Source organism: Onychomys torridus, chromosome 15, assembly GCF_903995425.1.
Source record: "Onychomys torridus chromosome 15, mOncTor1.1, whole genome shotgun sequence".
NCBI lineage: Eukaryota > Metazoa > Chordata > Mammalia > Rodentia > Cricetidae > Onychomys > Onychomys torridus.
In genome coordinates this window covers 22,328,943-22,346,476 of record NC_050457.1, presented here as the reverse complement: position 1 = coordinate 22,346,476, position 17,534 = coordinate 22,328,943, and positions in this window count along the sequence as shown.

Sequence of the window (17,534 nt, the reverse complement as noted above, 5' to 3'; positions counted from 1 at the left end):
TTTGGAGCTCTGCCTTGTGTGTGTATACATACAGAGGTCAGAGGTCAGTCTCTGATATTGTTCCTCAGTTGGCATCCACCATATTTTTTTAAGCAGGGTCTCTTACGGTCCTGGAACTCACTAAGTAGGCTGGCTAGCCAATGAAACGTAGGTGTACACCTGTCTTTCCCTCTCTGGAATTACATACACGGATATAGCCAACCCTGCCTTTTAAAAGTTGGTTCTGGGGCTCAAGGCTCAAACCCAGATCCTCATGCCTGCACTTTCTCAACTGAGCTATCTCCCCTTTCCTTTCCTTCCTCCCCCCCCCCCCTGCCCCCAGGACACTTCTCTGTGTAGCCCTGGCTGTTTTAGAACTCACTATGTAGACCAGACTGGCCTCGAACTCAGAGATCCACCCGCCTCCGTCTTCCGAGATTTTTCTTCTTTTTTTGAGACATGTTTTCGTTATGTGGCCATACTCCCCTCAAATTCATGATCCTTCTGTCTCACCCTCCAGAGTGCTAGGATTATAGGTATGCACCACCATGTGGCCTATTTGTTGTTTGCATGATTAGTATCTTTGAACAATTAGAAGAGAGGCGATAACAGTCCATGAAATCTGTGTAGCCATCTTCCAACCTCAATGATTATCAACTTACAGCACCATGCACAGTCACCTGGACATTAAAAAAAAAATCTATCAAATTACTTAATCTAAAATATTTTATTAGGCCAGGCAGTGGTGGCTCACGCCTTTAATCCCAGCACTCGGGAGGCAGAGGCAGGCCGATCTCTGAGTTCAAGCCTGGTCTACAGAATGAGGCCCAGGACAGCCAGGGCTACACAGAAGAATCCCTGTCTCAAAACAAACAAACAAACAAACAAACAACCCATGAAAGACAATTTTTTAAAAGATTTATTTATTTATTATGTATACAGCACGTATGACCAGAAGAGGGCACCAGATCTCATTACAGATGGTTGTGAGCCACCATGTGGGTGCTGGGAATTGAACTCAGAACCTCTGGAAGAGCAGTCAGTGCTCTTAACCTCTGAGCCATCTCTCCAGCCTGGAAAATAATTTTTATTGTGTATCTTTAAAAAACAAAGACTAGGGCCGGAGAGATGGCTCAGGGCTTAAGAACACTGGCTGTTCTTCTAGAGGTCCTGAGTTCAATTCCCAGCACCTATATGGTGGCTCACAACCATCTGTAATGAGATCTGGCGCCCTCTTCTGGCCTGCAGGGACACATGCAAACAAAACACTGTATACCTAATAAATAAATCTTTAAAAAAAAGGGGGGGGGGGGCTGGGGATTTAGCTCAGTGGTAGAGTGCTTGCCTAGCAAGCACAAGGCTCTGGGTTCGATCCTCGGCTCCAAAAATAAAATAAAATAAAATAAAATAAAATAAAATAAAATAAAATAAAATAAAATAAAATAAAATAAAATAAAAACAAAGACTCATAAACAATAGCAACAGCCATTGTCACACTTGAAAATGTCCAGTTGCCTCATGCCATCAAATAGCTGTTCAGTGTGCAGCTGTGCCCCTTTTCTTTCTAGTTCCCACGCTTTCCTTGGTTTGCATCCAGAGCCCAACAAAATGAGATGCTTTTACTCAGCACCCAGTACCTAACATCTCTTGCTGTTGTATACTCTATCTTGGGCAGCAGATAGCTGGCAAAGCATTCATAGCAGGGAGCAGATTCTACTTTCCAAACAAAAATGTTTTCCGAGGTTTTCCCACTTCACATCTCTTTGTTAGCAGCCCCCAACTGTAGGATTCCCATGGAATTTGTAGATTTGGCCCCTACTTTAGACCTATTATTGGACCACCCACCTCCCAGAGGCCTAGAAGAGAAAAAAAAAAGCATGCCAGGAGAAGGATTTGGGGTGTTTGAGAATCATCCTCCACAGAATAGCTTTGGGAGCATTGGGAACCCCTGACAAACTTCAACACTTTGACCTGGTCCATACATTTTTTTTTTCTTTAAAAACCTCTGCCTTTTCTTTAAAAACCATAAAAACTCCTTTGATCACCTCAAAACTGAGAGGGAAGCCTCTCTCTTGCTCTTTATTAAAATATTGCCTTGCACGATTTTACTCTCAGAGGTGTGCACACACACACTCACTCACCTGCATTCTTTTATTATGCAGCCTGATTTATGGATTTCTTCCCCACTTATTACTTGTAAATCATCAAGGTTTTTATGCCCCCAAGCAGTCAGCAGTTGGCTATAAAATCAACAGAAAGCTGTAATAAATAAAGCTTCGCTGGGTCGCTGTGGAAGAATCGATGGCAAACCAGAGAGCAGAGGCCATGCCTCGGGAACCGTTCTCACCAGCCTTGGGAAGCCACAGAGGTCTCAGACAGGGAATTTTGTTTGTCGTGAACTTTTAAGAAGATAAATGACCAGATGAATGGGTAAGGAAAACCATTCCCTGGGTTTCAGAAGTTTTCCTTTAACAAAGATTCTGCTCTGTGTTGCAAAACCTACACGGGTGTAAATCATAGACTCAAACAAGAATGTTCATGCATGAGGTAGAAGGAGAGGACTGTTTTCTCAGTCCAACCTTCTCCTGTCTTAGTTCAAGGGAATAACATTTTCGAAGTGGACCTAAGAGTGGTGCATGCTGGTCATCCCAACACTAAGGAGGCAGAGGCAAGTTCTAGGCCAGGCAAGCCAGGGCTGTGCAGAGATACCCTGCCTCAAAGCTACAGAAATAGTTGGTTGTAGTGGCACACTCTGGTAGATGTTGGAGAGGCAGAGGTGGAGGATTATGAGTTCATGGCCAGCCTGGGCTACACATTTTCTTATCCACACTTGTGAGTTAAAAAAAAAATAGTGCATAAATAATTAAGTGAACACATAAATAAGTGTGTGAAAATATTCTTGTATATGCTTAATATTTTAATGCAAGGAAAGTCCCTTAAACTATACACAAGAACTGGTAATGATTATTTCTGGGATGGAGAATGGAAGACTCATTTTCCACTTTACTCCAGTGTAATTAATGACTTTTAAAATCACATTGTATCTTACATGTTTATAAGGTTTTCACACGAATTCACACACATTCTTGTCCAGTTAGGTTTCTATTGCTGTGATAAACACAACAACCAAAAGCTACTTGGAGAGGGAAGGGTTTATTAGGCTTACACGTCCATCACTGAGGGAAGTCAGGGCAGGCACTCAAGCAGAGCAGAGGCAGGAGCATGGAGCAAAGCTGCTTACTGGCTTGTTCTCATGGCTTGCTCAGTTTGCTTTCTTTCTTACTTTATATTTAGTGTCATTCTTAATTATGTGTAAGTGTGTGTGTGTGTGTGTGTGTGTGTGTGTAAATGAACCTGAGTGTGTCAGATCCCTCTGGAACTAGAGTTACAGGCGGTTGTACGCCTCTGTGTGGGTACTGGAGATTGAACTTGGGTCTTGCCCCCACCCAGGGGCGACACCACCCATAGTGGACAGAGCCCTCCCACTTCAGTTGCTAACCAAGCAAACGCTTCCACAGACTTGCTCACAGGCTAACCTGATTAGAGGCATTTTTTCTCAGTTGAGATTTCCCCCTTCTCAGATCGCTAACTCCAGCTTGTGTCGAGTTGGTGAAAAAACTAACCAGAGCAAACACTAAATAAAATGTAAAAGTTAAATAAAGGTAGAAGAGAAAGAATGGCATCTCTCTGTGGACGTCTACTGTTGACCCTGTCTTCTTGAGTTCTGCTATGAATCGTTTTCATGGATGCTGCTGCAATCTATGGAGCAGAAACACAGACGACATAGACACAGTGTGGCGTATCCGCATCAGTGTATCCGCATCAGTGTACACGCGCGCCGCTGTACCCATGACGCGCAGAGCACTCTCACATTGATCAGAGGCCCCAAGTCTCTGGAGCAGCTCTTATTTGGTGTTCCCCACGTGCATATACTGCTTAAGGTCCCAGAGGACATGTCCAGGGCAGCGGCAGCATGCACTTTTCCAATCCCGACCTGCTGTTGCACCCTAGAAAACTGTGCGGTGCCAGCAGCAGTCCTGGGTCCTCGGGAGGCACCACCTTCTACCTAGTGAGGAGAAAAAGGGAGGAACGGAAGCAACTGGTTTTCCTGGCAGGCTGGGAGCTGCCGGGGTAATAAACTCCACGCCTGGGAGAGGAAGTGTGTTCCGAGGGAACCTGGGAGGCAGCCTGGCTCTTTGAACCAACTGGGACACTACCCAGAGGCTTGGTGTGACCCTGGCTTCTCTGTAAGGAACACCCTGATCCCTTGACACCCTGGGCCGGATGTACAGAAACAGGACCACTGTGACTTCGGTGAATCCTGCCCTGGGCCACTGTTGTGTCCTTTGCTGGTCCCCAGCTCTGTTCTCTCTGGTTCTGTTAATCCAGTTTTTTCTCTTCACTCCAGAAGCTCTTTCTTTCTCAGGGGATCCTGATTGTTTCAAGCATCTGGTCCCTACACTCCTACCTACCTCATGCCCACCAGGGCTCTGTGGAACTCAGGCACACCTATTGTCCACACCCTTCAGGGCTCTGTGGAGCTCAGCTCAGGCACAGAATTCTCAAGGAAACCTTTCCTTCCAGGGGAGGATGTGTCCTGTGGGAGTTCACATTCCCCCCCCCCCCCACACACACACACAAGACCAACTTCCCTTCCTGGGAAGCTGTAGCAGAAAATTCTGTCTGCATAACCCGCTCTGTTCACATGTATCAGCTTTGATCAGAGGATGCACAAAGGTCCCCAGGCTCCCTGGGATGCCCCCTGCCTCAACACACACACTTCTTTTGAAGGGAGGCAGGGTCAAAACTAATGAAATATCATTCTAAAACATCCAACCTCCTTTTAGTCGTGTGGACATTTCACTGATGCCGAAAAACCCAGAGTGTGCGCATCAGCCCGCCAGTGGCTTGGCACCAGCCAAAGCAGCCACTGTGCTAGACTAAAAAATGTGTTCTTCACAGAGACATCAGGCCTTAGTCCCCGAAGCCTGCCACCTTTAACTTGCTTGGAAAAACAGTTTTAGCAGAGACCTAAGGCCCTCAAGGTGGGGATGTTATTTACCCCGGGTTGCCTAAATGGGTCCTACCACTAACTACAGGTAACCTTAAACAAAAGAGACAGAGTAAGATTTTACAGGTCAGAGAAAAGGCCAACTCCTAACGCTGGCAGAGATTGGAAAGACGTGGCCACCAGCCAAGGAATGCCACCAGCCACCATGAGTTGAAAGAGGCAAGAACAGGCTGTCCCCTGGAATTTCCAGATGGAGCGCCGCCCTGTCACCATCTTGATTCCAGACTGTGGGAGAATAAATTTCCGTTGTTTTCAGTCACTCTGTTAGGGGTAGTTTGTAACAGCAGGTATGGGGAAGTAAGAGAGCAGCACATTGCCTAGCAGTAGTTATATTCTTAGCCAAGCATGGCGCTACACATCTGTAACTCCAGAGGCGAAGGCAGGACCGTTAGTTAAGGCTAGACTGGGCTACACAGTTAGACCATGTCTTAAAAGCCAAATAAATGAATCAACTAAATTACAGCTTAAAAATAGATATATTCTTCCCCAGAACTTACAGTAAAAACTAAACCTGGCCTGGACCCAGGAAGCTGAGGCAGAAGGGTTCAAAGTTCAAGGCCTGCCTGAGTATCCTGTTTCATAATATAAGGTTTGAGAAAGGCATTGAGAGGGTAATCGTGCAGTATATGGCTTAGGTTCAATCCTCAGGGCAGAGGGATCCAAATGGCAGCTTCACTACAAGATGCTTTGCAGAAAGGGTTAAACATCAAGCCTTGAGATCGTATCTTTTTAGTCGTCTGGGGGAAGGTAAGCACACACAATACACTTCCGTTGCAAGTCGCTCAGAAAAAAGCAGGTCTGTGAGTGAATGGCCGCTGAACCAACAGTGTCTCTCAAGGACCATTTGAACCTAAGGAGTGTTGACCGGGGTGTGGCAGTTCATGCTTGTCATTCCAGTACTCGGAAGGAAGAGGCACAAGGATGAAGGGTTCAAGTCCAGTTTGGGCTGTGTGGTAAAGTCTAGTTTCAAAATATAAAAAATAAAAATACAAAAGACTGATAGGCAGCTCCGAGTGACTCAGACTCATGTGTTTGGGAGACACTGTGAACAATGAATCTGCTACCTCAAGTGAAGCACTGAATAGTGTTGAGTCATAGCCCTCAACCTTTCTCATGAAAACCAGAACTTTGGGAAGTAATGAGCGCCATCAGCTTGACACCATCCCCAAAGTAGACGTTTCCCTTAAGATCAGGAGTGATTTTTTTAAAAATGTGATTTAAGAATGTATATCTTAGTATAAATAGTATACAATGAAACGTGTCAACATTCAAAAGATCTGCACAACTCCAAGTATGAATATTTTCCACATGACTGTGACATGATGTTGTACAACAGACATTCAATGTATAAACAGACCAGTCCACATGACTGTGACATGACACTGTACAACAGCACGTGTGGGAGAAAACCCATTCAATGTGTAAACAGACTGGTGTATTTCAGTGTAAAGACTGCCAGACATTCACCCATATGCTTCAGACTATATATTGCAAGTGACCTTCTCAGATAACTATCACATGAAATCAAAGGAAAAAAATCCATATTTCCTGAAAAGTCTTTTAAAAAACTACTTCCCTGTTTTCCAACTATACATCTACCAGAGGTCTGAGTTTATTAATATAATATAACCAAAACAAAATCATAGCAGATTAAAGGCAGAAGCTTTTGGGGCTTTTGCTTTGGAAAACACATTACTTACCACATAAAGGGCTTTTAATTTTTATTTTAAAATTAAAGAAAATAATTTTTTTTTTGGTTTTAGCTCTGATATGGTAAATAATAAAGTATATTACTCACATAAATAAAACCTCTTGCCATTCCTCAATACTTCTTAAAGGCCTGAAATGTTTCTAATACCAAAAGACATGGAAAGCACATAGAAATGTTTCAGTTAAAAGTCTACATTTCCCAGCTATCTTTGCAGCTATACTTGACCATGTGATTGGTTCTGGCTATTCAGATACAAGGGGAAAATTGGGGAAATGGCCACCTGAATGCCTACCTACAGGGCCGGGGAAATTTTGCTTTTGCAGACTAACACGGGCTTGGATGTAATTGGGACCCCAGCAGCCACCTGTGGTGGACTGTCAAGGGACAAAAAGATGAAGGAAAAAATCAAAGACATTTGATTAGGTTTCTGATAAATTAAAGAAAAACCAACTTATTTATTCAATAAATCTTCTTTAAGCCACTATCATTTTATTTTCTCAGCTACATGCAGCAGAACCCAATTGTACTGTTTCCCTTAAATGTGAAAATATGCCTAGACCAACCACAGAGGATCTAGCTGTTTTAAAAACAGATCCTTCCTTCTCCCTTCTCCTTCTCCTGCTCTTCTACCTGTGAGTGCTGCATGTATGAGTGTGCACCACATGTGTGATTGGTCCTGCAGAGGTCAGAAGAGGGCATCAGATCCCTTGGAACTGAAGATATGGAAGATTGTAAACCACCTTATAGGTGTTGGGAATTGAACCCAGGTCCTCTGTAAGAGCAATAAGTGCTCTTAACAACTGAGCCATCTCTCCAGCCCCAGGCCCGAGCCTTATATGGGCTGTGTAGCTACTTCTTATGCATTTTTAAGATTTATTCCCATGTCCTAACATGATGTTAAAATAACATTCAATATTTATATTAGAGGGGCTGGAGAGATGACTCAGAGGTTAAGAGCACTGGCTGCTCTTCCTAGAAGCCCTGAGTTCAATTTCCAGCAACCACATGGCAGCTCATTTGAGTAACCACATGGTGGCTCATAACCATCTATAATAAGATATGGTGCCCTCTTCTGGCATGCAGGCATATGTGCAGGTAGAACGTGGTATACATAATAATTTATTTTTTTAAAAAAGATGAATATTGGAGGCATTTAGAAATTTGTCCCACTGTCTGAGCATTTAGGGAGTCTGGGTCACTGGCAGGCTGTGAGCCAGGCTCTGAGCCATGAGCCCTAACTACCCCACTGTCTATGGGTACACTCACTTCCCTTCCAGGGCCCAGCATGTTCCAGGCCCAACAGCAGGACAGCATACTGTTATCGGTGGGAAGAGGAGCTTCTTGATGTAACTGCTGTTCTAGGGACATGACTTTAACTTTTCTTAGCTGGAGACAGAACTCAGTGTTCGTATGCATGCTTAGCTGCGGGTCAGTTGCCAGAATTTCGCAATACCAACTCTCTGGAGTGTATTCCATCATCACTAGCACTCCAGGAATGAGCTCTCTCCTGAGAGCTGGTGGGTTGCCACAGCCAACCTCTCTGGTAGTCTTGGTTGTTTATTGCTCTCTTACATCTCACAAGCCATTATCAGCACAGTAACTGGCTGACTTTGAACGTGTAGTCTTAGAAAGTCAACCTTGTCCGTAGAGCCACCCAGGCACCCAAATTCTCTAAGCAAGGGTGATAGTGTGTGGAAGCACAGGTGGTCTTATCTCTGGTTCACAGGAGCTGTTACTGACAACTGAAGGCACCATCTCAGGGTCATTACTTCTACGATGAAACACGATGACCAAAAAAAAGCAAGTTGGAGAGGAAAAGGTTTACTTGGCTTATAATTCTATATCATAGTCCATTGTTGAAGGAAGTCAGGACAGGAACCCAAATAGGGGCAGGAACCTTAAGACAGGAGCTGGTGCAGAGGCCATGGAGGAGGCTTGATCCTCATGGCTTGATCAGCCTGTTTTCTTATAGAACTCAGTGAAAGGACTGGATGGTCAAGCCAAGGCCATAACAGGCTCCCCTAGCAGCCCTGACATGGACCAGACCTTAGTTTTGGTTCACTAGAATGGGCTGGAGCTGAGCAAGCAATTGGAGTAACCAATTAATAGGTGCCCCCCAGACTCCTGCCGGCTCAGCAGGCCCCCAAGCCCCTTCTGCTGGCTCAGTGGATGTCCCCCAGACTTCTGCTAGCTAAAGACAGCTTTTCCTACCATCTTGTCAACAAGCCCCTAGACACTAGACCCCACCACCACCTATGGGCCCCTAACCACTACAGCCTCTCACCAATCAACTCCCAGACTAATCTTTCCTCCACCAATCAGCACCAGATTAATCCGTCTTCTGTGGAATTCCCCTAACTCTGCTTAAAAGGAGCTTGTGACGACCCTCTCCACCCCCGCTTTGGGGGTCGCCATTTGCCACCCCATCATACTGGAAATAAATGCTTTTGCTAAATTGATATGTGACTGTTGATCTTTCTTGGGGGCTTCTCTCGGACCCTAACACCCAGGACTACTAGCCCTGGGATGGCACCATCCACAATGGTCTGGGCCCTCCTGCATTGATTAAGAAAATACCTTGCTGGGTGATGGTGGCACAGGCCAGGCGGATCTCTGTGAGTTCCAGACCAGCCTGGTTTACAGAGCAAGATCCAGGTCAGGCACCAAAACTACATGGAGAAAGCTTGTCTCGAAAAACAAACAAACAAACAAAAAATAAAATAAAGAACAGAAAATGCCTTACAGGTTTACCTACAACCAGAGTTTCTGGAACAGTAGTTCTCAACCTGTGGGTCTCTACCCCTTTGATAGCCTATCAGATATTTACATTACGATTCATAACAGTAGCAAAACTATAGTTATGAAGTAGCAATGAAATAATTTTATGGTCAGGGGTCACCACAATATGAAGAACTGTATTAAAGGTCTCAACGTCAGGAAGGTTTAGAACCACTGTTCTGGCAGTGACCTTTCTCTCTTCTCAGATGACTCAAGTTGACATAAAGACCAGCCAGCACAGGCGTCATTGATGGAGAGCTAAAAGAAAAAGAGACACCCAGGAACCTGGCTCACAAAAGCCTAGTAGAATCTAGAAGGGAGATTGTTGGAAAACCTACATGTCTCCTAGATGTCTCAGGTTTAGTATGGGTTAGGGTGGATCTAACTGTTACACACAGCCTCATAAGGATTAAGCATGATAGCATGTGTTCCTTAAAAACTCAGACTCTACAAGGCTCTCTGAAGGTCAACTACAGTTATTCACACTTTTAAGTAACACACAGGCACACATACACGTATGTACGCACACATATATAAATACTCCCTGCTGAGTCTGCTTTTGTTGTTTGTGTGTTGAAGGTCTTAGGGCTGACCACTTTATGTTGGACAACCCACCTCATCCCTGGGAGAGGCTAATTCTCCTTCTTCCACAGTCATTAGTTGCCTAGAGTTCTCTGGGTAGGTGGAGAACCCCGCCAAGCCTTCTCCCCTCTTCCGGGGTGGCATGCCCATTGATAACCCATTGTTCCGGTCCTGTTAATGTAACCATTTCTGGTTTCTAGGAGAAGCTGTTTCCGGGCAGACTGCCTGGTATTTTCCCTCTTACAATCTTTCTGTGTCCTCTTCCTTGTGTCCCCTAAGCCACAGATACAGGAGCTGTGATGTAGATGTATCCTTTGGGGCTGGGCTCCCCACGCTCCGTTGATCTCAGCACTGTATGCAATTGTGGTTTTCTGTGATAGTCTCCATTTGCTGTAAAGAGAAGTTCTTTGATGGGGGGTGGGTGGTAGCTACACTTACCTGTGGGTAGAAGATTTATAATGTAGTAAGGAATTATGCTGGTCAAGCAAAGTAGCAGCCATAGATTCTCTTCTAAGATTTGTGATTTCACTAGCCGAGGGGGGGTGGGGGGGTAGGGGGGGGGGTGGGTGGTGGTGGCTAGGTTTCTAGTACCAGGTTTCCTTCCTGTGAAGAGGTCAGTAAGTCCAACTCTGATAGCGGCTGCTTACCACCACCATGTGAGTGCTGCTTACTGAACTTTTACGGCTATCTTGCCACAGTGGTCATTGTTGGGGTCCACAGGTGTCACAGCTGGGTGGGACTATTAATGGCTTCCCTCCGTTGGCAGCCTGCATAGTATTCTCCGGTGCCATGGAGACTAGACTGCATGAAGGAGACCTTCAAGCCAGATCTAGCTGGAGTCCTGTGCCTGAAATATTCCGTGTTTTCAGCAATAGGGACCTATATTTAACCCCTGAGGGACCACGAAGGCTATAGCAATAGCCTATATTGTTTTGGGAGTCACTTGGACTACTATACAAAAGGAGGTTTCTTATGCTCCACACTGTGGTTTTTGTTTGTCTGTGGTTAGTGTATAATCTGTCTGTGTGTCAGTTTATCTATCTATCTATCTATCTATCTATCTATCTATCTATCTATCTATCATCTCTCTGTTTATCTATCTATCTGTCTGTTTGCCTGTCTACCTACCTACCTATCTATGATTATATGTACTGTGTATAATTTTAGGTAAATATAAAATAATAAGACCTAAGTTTACCCTAATGTATCATTTGAAATTCAGTGTCTGCTCTGTTGGTTTCTAGTGCTAGGGAGTAAACTCATACCCTTGTGCATGCCAGGCAAGCACTCTCCTTCAGAGTTACACACCAGCGCCTCAGTCTTGTCGTGCAACTAAAAGCCTCAGATGATTTTAGGCGGGATAAGTTCATCTTTCTGTCATATGTAAGAAATCTGAGTAACACATCATAGGGCTGTCACCCGTGGCTCAGGCTCCTGTCTATTACATCCTTATTCAGTATGTGGCCTTCTTCAAAGTAACTTCATGGTCTGAAATGGATGCTGAAGCTCCATTTTACATACTTGATGTGGGAAAAGGTGGACCTCATAGCTGATTCGACTCTTACAGAAGGCACTTCTGAAAGTTCCGCACCACAGATTTGGCTTTCTGTGTCCCACATCCTTCAACTAACCACAGGTTAAAAATATTTTTAATTGCATTCCTGGTGAACATGGTTGTTGCTTTTGTCTTGTTGCTATACTCTAAATAAATCATCCAACAACTACTTATATAGAGTGTATGTCCTAGGCATCCATATGTAATTTAAAGTATGAAGGTTCTGCTAGTAGTTACAGGTAAATGCTGGGCTGTGGTAAATGGAGGCCTGAGCATCTGTGGGTTTTGATAACCATGTGGTGGCCTAGAACTGGTCCCCTATGATACTAAAGAATAATGGGACTGGGTTTGGAGAAACATCTCAGTGGTGAAGAGTCCCTGCAGAGGACTGGGTTTCAGGTCCCAGCATCCACGTGATACCTCACAAACATCTTTAACTACAGTTTCAGGATCCAGCACTTTCTCCTGGCCTCCTTGGGCACCAGAGAGTACACAGTGCACACAACATACATGTAAGTAAAACACTCATAGACATAAAATAAAAAGAAACAACTTTCTTTCTTTCTTTCTTTCTTTCTTTCTTTCTTTCTTTCTTTTTTCCTTCCTTCCTTTCTTTCTTTCTTTTTTCCTTCCTTCCTTCCTCCTTTCCTCCCTTCCTCCCTTCTTTCCCTCCTCCATTCTTCTTTCTTTCTTTCTTGAATGATGATTGTACTTCCATTTCTTCCTCACTGATAGAACTGGGTCACTCCAAGCTGCAAGGGAGTCTGGAAAACCAGTGTTTTGTTGGTGCTGTTCTGCTACAAAGAGCTGACTGGATTGAGTAGGCATCCAACATTCTCTTCCTTTCTTAGCATTCTCTCTTTTTCCCCCTCTCTGTGTCTCTTCAACTTCAGTCTGGATTCACATTACCTGCTCCAGAATCTAGAACTTAAAAAAGGAAATGTTTGTTTTTTAATCTCACTGCTGAACCCAAAACAGCAGTTTTAAGAGGCCAAGGATAAATAAACACACCAGATGCAAGACTTCAGCGTGTGTACTCACCTTAGACTTTCTGAATGGCAGCTGCACTCACTGAGTTACAGAGGTCTGAGCTGGAACAGAGGCCAGCTTTCGACTCAGCACAACACCGAGGTCTTGTTTGTGTCACATATTTGTCTCATTTTGCTGAGTTCTTGTGGGATTTGGGTCTCCTCCATCTCCCCATTTGAAGGCCATCAGTTGTTACAAAACTGTTGACATTGAATCCCTGTGGTAGGATCTGAGGCGATAGACGCATGCGGAATACAGACTATCCCAACGATTGGGATCTAATGGGCTCTGATTTTCTGGAGTTTAACTGGCTCCTCAGTTTGTGAAGGTGACAGGAAGAAAGAACAGGAAGCCAGACACCGTGGGGAGCTGCCAGAACTTCACTGGGGCCTTAGGGTTGTGTTTGGTGCAATTAAATTACTAATTCATAAAAAAAAAAAAAGACAGTTCCCTTGTGGCTTGACAGGAAAACGCATCCACTAAGGTGGCTGATTTACAATTGGAGAATGACTGGGGGTACCAGGGGAAATGAGCCGGATTCTTCCTAGAGCTTAAATCATGCTCTCGGGCAAGCCATCAAAGCAGCATGCTCGCCCTGGGCAGAGCACTGGAGCTAGGCAGCCTCCAAAACGGGGCTTGAAAAGATTCCTGAGTTTTCGGCAGCCTCCAACCCTCATCTGCCCCTCCTTTCTTTCTTTTTTTTCTTTCTTTCTTTCTTTCTTTCTTTCTTTCTTCCTTCCTTCCTTCCTTCCTTCCTTCCTTTCTTTTTTTTTTTGAGACAGAGTTTCTCTGTGTAACAGACCTGGAATTTGGTTTGTAGACCAGGCTGGCCTCGATCTCACAGAGATCTACCTGCTTCTGCCTCCCGAGTGTGTAGTGGACAGCCATCCCAGCATTGGCCTGGAAGTTCCAACCTCCATTGAGGCTTCGTTAATGGTCACGCCCACAAGGCGGGGCGGAGGAGGAAGCAGAAGACCCAGGATCGAGAGGAGGTCTCTCTCTTGGTTCTGGAACTCTGGACGCAGGAGGTAGACCGAGCAGAGTTCTCCAGAGAACACCGCCGGACTGCACCATACCTTTGCCAGACCCTGCAACCTATCCCTTCATTTGTAAGTTACCCCACAAAATAAACCTCCTGGTGTTTTAACTACATGGAGTGGCCTTAATAGTTTCACCAATACGAGTGTTGTGATGAAAGGCAGGTGCCACCATCGCCCAGCTGCCTGCTCCTCCTTTGTCAAAAGGGAGCAGGAATCAGAAGAAATCCTTCAAGAATGAGGCTTCGGGTCTACACTGTCTCCAACCCTAGCTCCAACTGAAGGGGAAAAAGAATGAGGTCAGACCATGCATTTAGCCTGTAATCTCTTGAGTCATTGAAATCGTGCAGGATCAAGAGGGGTGGACAGGGACAACTTGAAGGGTCACACAGGTCATGTACCACATGTCTCAAGGGTGCATCACTCACAGTATGGATGGTTGTGCACCACATGTCCCCCATGGGTGCCGTTCACAGCATTGTTTGACTCTCAACTGTGGCTGAATGTTAGAATAATCTGGTCAGCTTTAAAAATCTCCAACCAGAGTGCAGTTTAGATCTATAAAATTTGACTATCTGGAGAAGATGCCAAAACATCAGTAATGTTTAAGGTCCCCCTTAGTATTCCTACCTTCAGCTGTAAGAGCCAATCTTTGGAGTCACAAGGACTTCGATGTATGTGTTTGGTGCACAGCTATGCAATCCTGACTGGGGGCGGAGAAGTGAAGAGTTGGCTGAGGACGTTAGGAAAAAGGGATGCCTTCTGGAAAGAAAAGAAATTGAAAAGAAACCTAGCAGTTAGTCCTCAAGCAATATTCTGTGATGAGGGCTGTCCATAGACCCACTGACAGATTTAGACACTGTACACATGATTTGAGTTCTGAGTTCTGAGGTGTGCATGATTTCCAACTTCCTCACTTTGAAACTTCTCCCAGTCCTTAGCTACACGGTGTGTGTGTGTGTGTGTGTGTGTGTGTGTGTGTGTGTGTGTGTGTATCTATGTGTGTGTCTCTGTGGGTGTGTACATCTGTATGTGCATGTCTGTGTATGTGTTTGTATTTATGTGTCTGTGTTTGTATTTCTGTGTCTGTGTGTATTTCTGTGTGTGTGTGTGTGTGTGTGAGTCTTTGTGTGTGTCTGTATGTATCTGTCCATCTGTGTATCTGTGTGTATGCCTCTGTGTGTGTGTGTGTGTGTATCTATGTGTGTCTCTCTGTGTGTGTACATCTGTATGTGCATGTCTGTGTATGTGTTTCTATTTATGTGTCTGTGTTTGTATTTCTGTGTCTGTGTGTGTGTGTGTGAGTCTTTGTGTGTGTCTGTATGTATCTGTCCATCTGTGTATCTGTGTGAGTCTCTGTGTGTATGCCTCTCTCTTCTCTCTCTCTCTCTCTCTCTCTCTCTCTCTCTCTCACACTCTCTCTCTCTCTCTGTGTGTGTGTGTGTGTGTGTGTGTGTGTGTGCAAGCGCGCGCACGCGTATGCATGTGTGTTTAAAGATAGGGACTTTGTATAATTGATGGGCTGGGGGGAAGGCTCACTCTGTAAAGTGCTTTGCTGTGCTGTGCACATGGATCTGAGTTCAAATCCCTGGCATCCATGTGAAGAACCAGGTGCAGAAGCACTGGTCTGTAATCCTGGCTCTAGGAAGGCAGAGATGGGCCGCTGATAGATCTCTGGAACCCCGCTTAGCCTAAATGGATGTGTGAGCTCCAGGTTCTGAGAGAGACACTCTCTCAAAAACAAAGACACAAGACAAAAAACAAAATAAAACAAAAAACCAACCAAACAAACAAAAAAACCTAGGATGAAAAGCAATGGAGGAAGACACATGACGTCAAACAATGCCCCCCCCACACACACAGGAACACCCTCACTCCCAATGGTGTACTTCATGTAATTGAAGCAATAGCCAGGGCTCAAGCCTCACTCCAGGATCTTAGAAGCACTTTCCCATGTCCATTGTCTTTAGAGGGTTTGCCCAAGTGGTCAAGCCCTGGTCCCCAGCTGTGGAGCCGGACACCACTAAAACTGAAGGTTTCCAAGAGTGTCTACACAGACATCATATCTGATGAGATTTTTTTTCCCCGCCTTCTTTGGATTTTCAGTTCCTAAGGGAAGACTTGGAGGGTGAGAGCGTTCATGAGGTGGCTTCCCCCTGTCGAGTTTCACACTCAAGGGACCCAGGTCGGGTGTGCCCGCTCATCCCAGCAAAGGCTCTCTGAGTTGTCACAATGGGATGCTCAACAATGCTCTGTGAGGCAAGATCAGCGGTGAATGATGCTCTGGGAAAACACACTGGGAGTCTGTGGCCAGAAAGAAGATTCTAGATACTGAGAGAGACTGTGGTCATAAGAAGAGCTGAACTGAGATGCTTATGTACTTTATTATCTTTTCCCCCCCTTTCCTATGCTGGGGATGAAACCCAGTGGTTTGTGCATGCTGGGCAAGTTCTACCTGTAAGCTCTACTGCCAGTCCTGTGTGTTTCTATAGTTGATTTGGTAGGTTCTACTGGTCTCAGCCTGCCTTGTGGAGTGTGAGTGTGGCCTCACACTCACCTGTAGTCACTGTATCTCCCCCTACATGCAGTGGAGCAGGGCAGACAAGACCTGGCTTCTAGGAGCAATCTGGCCCTGGAGATTGGCACACGTTTGCTTCTTTGGTCCATCTGCCAAGGGGGAGTCAATAGTTCCAGCCTCTTGCTGTAACTGTGAGCTCAGCTGAGGGCTTAAACAGGCCGGGAGCCCAGTAGGAGACCAGAAAGATGTAGTGGTGTTATTACCCACTGTGGCCTCGAATTTTATTGCATCCATCAGTGAAAACTGGCCGCAGAGTCTAGTCACTCCCTGGTTGCCTGGGTACCTGATCGATGGGTCCTCTGACACCAAGGCCACATTATGAGTGTCAAAGATCTAATAAAAACAATCACTTTTAGCCCAATAGATTGAAGTTATATGTTTCCAGGTCACTCATTACCTTTACAGGTATAGAATGGTAGTTAGTCAATTCTGAGTCAAATGTGATAATGATCAAGCTCTCGCCCTGTCATTTTGCAGTTGTCTTGAGCAAGGTCTCTCTGTCTCCAAAGTCTATTCCTAGATCTGTAACAGGTTTAACACCCTTGCTCATGGCACTGGCCTTTGTGTGTTTGTTTTGAAACAGAATTCTTTGTGTAGCTCTGACTGTCCTGGAACTCACTCTGTGGACTAGCTGGCCTCGAACTCACAGAGATCTGCCTGCCTATTCCTCCCTGAATGCTGAGATTAAAGGCATGTGCCACCATCACCCTGCAGCCCTGGCTTTTTTGAGAGAGTGAAAGGTCAAAATGCTTAGCATCAAATAAAAACCAACATCTAATAAAGATAGATGTATTGCTGGGCAATTAATCCGATTTCATCTCCCCTGTCTGAAAGCCAGACTCAAGTACTCTCTTGCATTTGGTTTCTTTACTTTTTGGGGGCCTGCTACCCAGCTCCCAAATAAATATATGGAGACTTATTTTTACTTATGAATGCCTGGCCTTAGCTTGGCTTGTTTCTAAACAACTTTTCCCATCTACCTTTTGCCTCTGGGCTTTTTTTTTTTTTTTTTTTTAAAAACCTTTCTCTATTCTATATATCTTTCTTTCCTTCTTATTCTGTGGCTGGCTGTGTTGCTGGGTGGCTGGCCCCTGGCGTCCTCTTCTTCTTCTTCTCTTTTCTTGCTCCTTCTCTTCTTGCTCTTCCTCTATCTATTCTCTCTGCCTGCCAGCCCCATCTATCCTTTCTCCTGCCTAGCTATTGGCCATTGAGCT